Here is a 6546-nt window from a genome sequence, read left to right on the forward strand (position 1 = left end):
GCCACCCTCATGAACATAATTTGCCATGACTGTGTGCAATGTGGAAGCAATGAGTGCACAGTTGCCATGTAGTATTAAATAAAGTTGCCATGTGCTTACAGTTGGAGTTGCCATGTATGAACAAGTATAGTTGCCATGGAAGGCAACTGTAGTTGCCATCTCTAAGCAACTAAAATTGCCATGTTTTAGCAAATGGATTTGCCATAGTTTACGAATGAACAATATGTTTGCGTAAAACACATCAGCCACCTTCAGCGAATTCAAACGCAACAAGGCACAAAAAAGCAACATAATAGAAGCATGTGCGAAGAAATTATCACCATCACGTGCATCCGGCAATCCTTCTGATACATCTTACTAGCAAATGCATCGTCTAAGAAATCAACAATGAACTTGCACCATGTCATGTTTTTTACGTCTTTCAACCTCGCCTGCAGAAATTTCAAACACGGACGTTAGCACATACACCATTAAAAAGAACATCAAGTGGACAAGCATGCTAGGGGATGACAACAAAACAGCTGATGAAAAAAAAAGAAAAAGAAATGCAGAGCCTTTACCAAGATGTGAAAGCATTTGTTGCTTGGTCGTAGAGATGTTGTAGGCTCAAAGACAAATGATAACAAGTACATCAACAACTTCATCTCGAATGCCTCTCCATAGGAATTCATTTGAAGCAGCGAAGTTGCAAGTGCAGTCTTGTTGGGCATGGATGCCTGACCGGGGAACACACGGGGGAACAACTCTAGCTCAATATCATGTTCACCTCGTACGGAACTTTAATATGGCCCCGAGAAACACCCAATGTGCAGAAAACCGACTCCTCGTCCAATGGTATCCTCCCATGTCCCGGGATAACAAATTCCCTGGACTCAGGGCCATACAACTCCCCAAGCCAGTCGCACATAGGGTTCACCAAACTCGTGCATCGCACATCCATTAGAGCCTGCATCCCCATTTCACCGGCAGCTGACTTCTGTCCTGGACTAAATCCTTTGATCAACACAATTAGCCCTTCTTGTGAAGCCCTGTTGCACGGAGATTTCTTCTTCTGCAAGCAGGAACAAATTCGCTATTGCCATCAATCATTTCTGACAAAAAAACAGAAACCGTAAACACCTGAAACAAACTCTCTTGCACACCATGAAAAAACAAAAAAAACAACTTCTTCCCTAGCTTTCTTAGCACCAGCCCCGTCGTTTCATGGCGGTGGCTCCATGAAGTCATTGTCATCGTCCTCCAAGTGGTTACGAACCATGATGCTATAAACAACAGCAAATACACATTAGTGTGTGCAGGTAAACATAGTATATTGGACATGAGCGCGACGTAAGCATGTCAACTAATAAAGTTGATCACTGTTGGAAACTGCCAAGTTTGCTAGTTGGTGGACGGTAGATATGCGGGTGACAAATATCAAATAAGACTTACTTTTCACATATCACAAAACATTGAACATATAAAGCCTCCTAGACTCCTAGGCAGAACCGATGGCTCCAGCGCACCGCACCACCCGAGGGGAAAAAACCACGGCACCGTGCTGCGCGTGGGGAAAATGAGAGGGCGCACCGCACCACACGAGTGAAAAATACACCGCACCGCGGGAGGGACGAAAACGGCGTCGAACCCTAGCCCCAATCCATATCCCCGCGCCCCTCACTCCTCCCTCCCTCGTCCTCCGCCGCTCCCTCCCACCTCCTCCTCCTGCGCCCTAGGAGCCCCGCCGCCGACTGCTACTCCTCCACCGCCTAGCCTCTTCCTCCTCCTCGCCTTCCCATCGCTCGCGCGCAGGCTGTCATGGCCAAGCGCTTCGCGGGCTAACCCGTCTCCACCGCCTGTTCTGGGTTCGCGCGGGACGGGCTCCCCCGCCTCTTCCTCCTCGCGGCCGAGGTCGACGCCTCCGGAGTGAGTCGAGGGTGGGGGACGGGTCAAGGCTGCTGTTGGCGGCCTGGATGCAGGCGATGGTGGCGGTCGGCAGGGGTCTGGCGGGCGTGGCGGGTGAGGGAAGGAGCAGCAAGGCTGCAGGTCGTTCCATGGCCGAAGAATAGATGGAAGAGGATGAGGGGACGGATGTGAGGGAGAGGAGGGAAGGGATGGATGGGGGAGGGAGAGGAGGGCCGGAGAACTAACCGCCTCTGCCGCCGCCGGTTGCTTCAGGGGAGTCAGGAGCGAGATGGGGTCGCAGCGAGAGGAGCTCGTCCAGGAACGAGCGAACAGGTACGCGGGGTGTGGGCTGCGAGGCGTTTCCGAGCCTTTCCGAGCTTGTCCGCTCGGAAACCTCGCGCGAGCGGTGTAGGTGCGCTGGTGGATCGCTTGGAAGGCCAAGTTTTCCAAGCCCAAATCTTGCAGGTTTTCTTTCTCTGTGCCTAGGATGTGTTTGATGAAAATCCAAGAAGGCTGATAGGGGAGGATTAATCTATGTAAGTCATGTCATTTCATTTTTTCTGTAATTAGTTGCCTAGCCCAACTTTAAGCTGGAATAAATTCCTTATTTTCACTGAAAATGCCCTGTATTTAACTATTTATTTCTCATGCTTGGGTGATGGCTGACCATGACATTTTCTTGTTGGTTCATGATAATTTCAAGCTGCCACTTTGTTTTACCAATTTCAGGTTGCTTCTCCATGAGTTTGGGTGTAGTTGCTTCTGCCCTGCAGCACCTTTGCTCATTGGCCATGTTGATTGCTTATCTTTTGTTCCCTTCACGTCATTTGCTTGCTCAAGATTCGTTGTTGTAAAAGGATTGCAAATTTTTTTTGCAGGTCGGTCTCTCTGGTTCTTTTTGCCGATGGCCTGATTTACGCACTGACAACCTCTTACTATAACGATTCGGCATGCTTCTGTTTTAGATATGGGATATGAAGAAGGGGCGTTCAGGTATGTTCTATCATTTCGTTCAATGACACTTTATTTTGGTTCACATTTCTTTACAGGTTGTTGTTGTATGCAAAGTTTATGAGGTTGCCACTGTACCATCAAACTATGCACCATGTTAAGCATCATCCAGAACTGCCATTATATATTTAGTGTAGTAGGTTGATGCAACTTTGTAACCAGTCATGGATTTAAAATAGGCTTTCTACCTCTTTATTTTGGTCGGCATGTTTTGCCGGGATTTTTTAATATTGATCTGCTATATATTAATTACATTTTAGTAGATTGTTGACTGAGAAAGCCTGAACTTTTGTAGCTGGGCCTCAACCGGCCAGACATCGAGCTCCAGCAAGCACGTGTGCCTACCCTCCTTTGCCATGAGTTCCTGCAACAACAGCAGATTGTGTGTGTGTGGTACCAGCCAGATAAATACTACACAAATCATGTTCATGGTATGTTCCCAATCTTGATTTACAGACCGTGTACTGTAGTTAGTTCAGGTGATTACCAATTGATCTAAAACCAACCTCTGTACATGCATATCTCTGAGTTGAGAAGAATGCACATAGCAACTTAAGCACCATTGATGAGAACATAATACTATTTCGATGATTGTCTTGTTCGTGTGCTTGTCTGAATAAAGCGCATATGTTACAGAAGAATTGAAACATGTGAGAGCAGGCTGCCGTTGGTTAGTTCCATTAATAGTAGCTGTCATAGTATTACCTTTAGTTCAGGTAAAAGAAATAGATGCAGGAAAAAAATACCAACCTGCTTGTGTTCCCGAGAGAGTGTATTTTCTCCATACCTCACCATTCTTGATACATATGGTCATCTCTGTTCTGGACAACACGCTTACGACCTCTCTTCATGGCACAAAACTGAAACTGTGCCATGAATATATTTTCCTTGCATGCTTGTCTAAATAAAGTGTGCAATACACATGGCATAGTCGCATAGATATACAAATCCGTTATTCCTGTGTGCGGATTTGAAGCTTGCTACTTGTGTAAGACCAGTCATAAACAAACATTTCTGTGATTGTAGCTGATTCCTGTCAGTGAAACTTTGCCATGAACATTGTTTATTCAGTGTGATAGCTGATTCCAATCATCCATCAACTAGATTTGTGATAATCACAACAACAAGCTCATATCTTACAAATCGCCTGATTGGTGATTATCCATTTTATATGATGTTTTTCATTTGCAAGTGCTGAGTTTTTTTCCTTTCAAGTTTCCCTCTCTTACTCAATTTCATTAAATATATTTCTCCTCTCATTCCATCATTCAGTCGGTCGGTTACTCATGGTGAGTGATTATATGCAATCATCCGACAATAATTAGTATAGATAATTAGTTATGCCAGGTTGCTACATTTCTATCTCCTTTTTGCAATATGAAATATGATGGCATATTAATATTTAGACCCAGTCTTGTTGTCCGCTGCAGCATCACCCTTCTTTTCCGCCGCCCTAACTTTTTTGCACCCCAGACCTAGCAGGCGATAACGGCGCCACGAGGATTCGCTGCCGTGAGGAGGACCCCGACCCGTATGATGGCCACCGGAAGGTCACACACTTCTTTGGCTCGCTCAGACTGGCTCCATTGACGGCTTCTCTAAGGTATCTTCTTGTGCAGCTTCACACTTGCTTGTGTGTCTGGCAAAAAAGTAAGCTACCTGGTACCTCTCTACTCTGCTTTAGCAGGCGTTTGCAGAGGAAGCCAAGGGATACATGATACTGGTAATTTACTAATGATCCATATTGTTTGAATAATTTTGTTGCAAATATTTTCGTTGGTTGTCCTTTTATTTTATTTATAATCTTGCCTCGATCATGTCTTCCATTGTGCTTCACTGAAAAGGTGTTCTGCATATGCGCGCTTGCTTGAGAATGGAATAATCTCACGAATTCTATTGAAAACAGAACTTACTTATTTCAGTATGCTTAATGTTCGGTTTTAGTAAGAATGTGCTGATAAAGTATTTTTATTTTTACTTTACCGTGTTTAGTTCTGAGGTATTGATACTCCTGTCAATCTGCTCTAATCTGGTTTGCCGATATCCTGAAGGGATTAGACCATCCTATATCTTTTTTTTTCTTATTTTGGTTGGATACCTGCTTAGATGGGTGAACTTTTAACCCATCTTTTATTGCTTGCAGGTGTATTTGTTGGGTTCCTCTTGGCGTGTTGAACAAAAATTGGCGTTCAACACTGCTATTTCAAGATGGTTTGATCAGTACTAGGGAAAACCCATAGATGGAAGGAAATTATTGTAGGTGAGAGCATGGTACCCCGTCTCTTCCTATTTTGTTCCTTTCTTATAGTATTACTTTGAGGCATTATTCCTTATCATGCTACGCAGAGGCCCTTAGGTTTGCATTTGGGTGCTAACCGTTTAATAAACATCATGCATTAGTTAGCTATAATCCTTTATCTTTTCCACAAACATGATGATTATGTTCAGTACGATTGTCCATTTCATATCCCAGAGATGTATCATTGTAAAGTAAGGTTTAAGGAGATCTAATCCTGGGCATATCAATGTAAGAGCACGTTTTTGTATTAGAATGCTTACTGTGTTTTACATGATGGTGTTTCTAAGAAAGTAAATTTGGTTGTGATCTTCAAATGGTCAGAAATTTAGTTAAGGGATGACAAAGCCTGAATGTGGCCACATTTTGGTGGGGAAGGAGGGATATAGTCTTTATAATTTAATCTTAGCATTACACTTCTGTGATTCTTTGACGAAATGTATCTTGATGTAGTCTTGCCTGTATTGGGACTGGGATTTAAGTCAAATGAATAACATTATTTCATGTGTATATATTTTTGAGGCTGTATAATTTCTCTTTTTTGATTGCTCATAGCATGTTCTTTTTTGATTGTTTGTTTAGGTATCTAAGAATGCTGATGATTACACTCGGAGCAAGCCTTGTTGCGGCGCTGCAAGTGTTGCCCCCCTCCTCCCCAAGGGCAAGGTGAAGGAAGGTGCCTGTGTGCTTCTTCTGCAGCTCGCAGCGAGGATTGCTGTGTCCAACCTGCACAAGAATGCCAAGAAGTCTTTCTCGGAGACGTAAGCCACGACGCATGTTTCTGCCATGATTTCCTTCAGCTGGATTTTGTGGATTTAGGTGTTGAAAAATTATGGGCTGTGGATGCAGGATTAAGGACATGTACCTGCACTACAACGAGAGATCTGGGCTGCTTCTTTGTGGCTTCCAAACTTGAAATGTTTGTTTGGAAGTTAGTTTAGTTTTTTTTTTTGGATTCACAGCTTCTCACATGTATCATCCTCCTAGACCTTTAGATTTCCAAAGAAACTAAATGAAGATATGGTGGTATGGTCTCAATAGTACAACTTAAAGCCTTCCATGCTTTATATTTTCTCTGAAATTTTCTCTTGAAGAATCATGTATCTATGTTAGATCCGGTGAGAAAAGGCGGCTTCCAAGTAGAGGATGCGGGAGTGTTGGCCACATTTGGTTTTTGACTTGGGTGTCTAAATATTCTCGCAATACTTGGCTCCCTCTCGGCCTTTGCGCCATTGGCGCAACGAGTCATCTAGTATGGATAACAACAGTTGTCACAAAGTAGATGACCTTAATGGCACATGATGCAGTTGCCATCCTGACAGGAATTAGACTGTTTGCCACTGATATGAAGCTAT

The 6546-nt window shown here is 43.8% G+C and overlaps 1 long non-coding RNA gene across 6 annotated transcripts; it reads left to right on the forward strand.

Moving 5' to 3' along the window:
* Window positions 1–1597: 1597 nt before the first annotated feature.
* Window positions 1598–6335, forward strand: LOC119291371. Of its 6 annotated transcripts, XR_005142368.1 has the most exons (8): window positions 1600–2420; window positions 2614–2677; window positions 2763–2877; window positions 3191–3326; window positions 4369–4498; window positions 5039–5155; window positions 5774–5952; window positions 6041–6335. It is a non-coding gene; the product is annotated as an uncharacterized LOC119291371 (long non-coding RNA). The 6 variants fall into 6 exon arrangements; XR_005142366.1 differs by having other exon boundaries at window positions 1598–2420; window positions 2614–2877; XR_005142369.1 differs by lacking the exon at window positions 2614–2677 and having other exon boundaries at window positions 1601–2420.
* The last annotated feature ends 211 nt before the right edge of the window (window positions 6336–6546 follow it).

The sequence above is a fragment of the Triticum dicoccoides genome, chromosome 4B (assembly GCF_002162155.2).
Source record: "Triticum dicoccoides isolate Atlit2015 ecotype Zavitan chromosome 4B, WEW_v2.0, whole genome shotgun sequence".
In the NCBI taxonomy this organism is placed as follows: Eukaryota; Viridiplantae; Streptophyta; class Magnoliopsida; order Poales; family Poaceae; genus Triticum; species Triticum dicoccoides.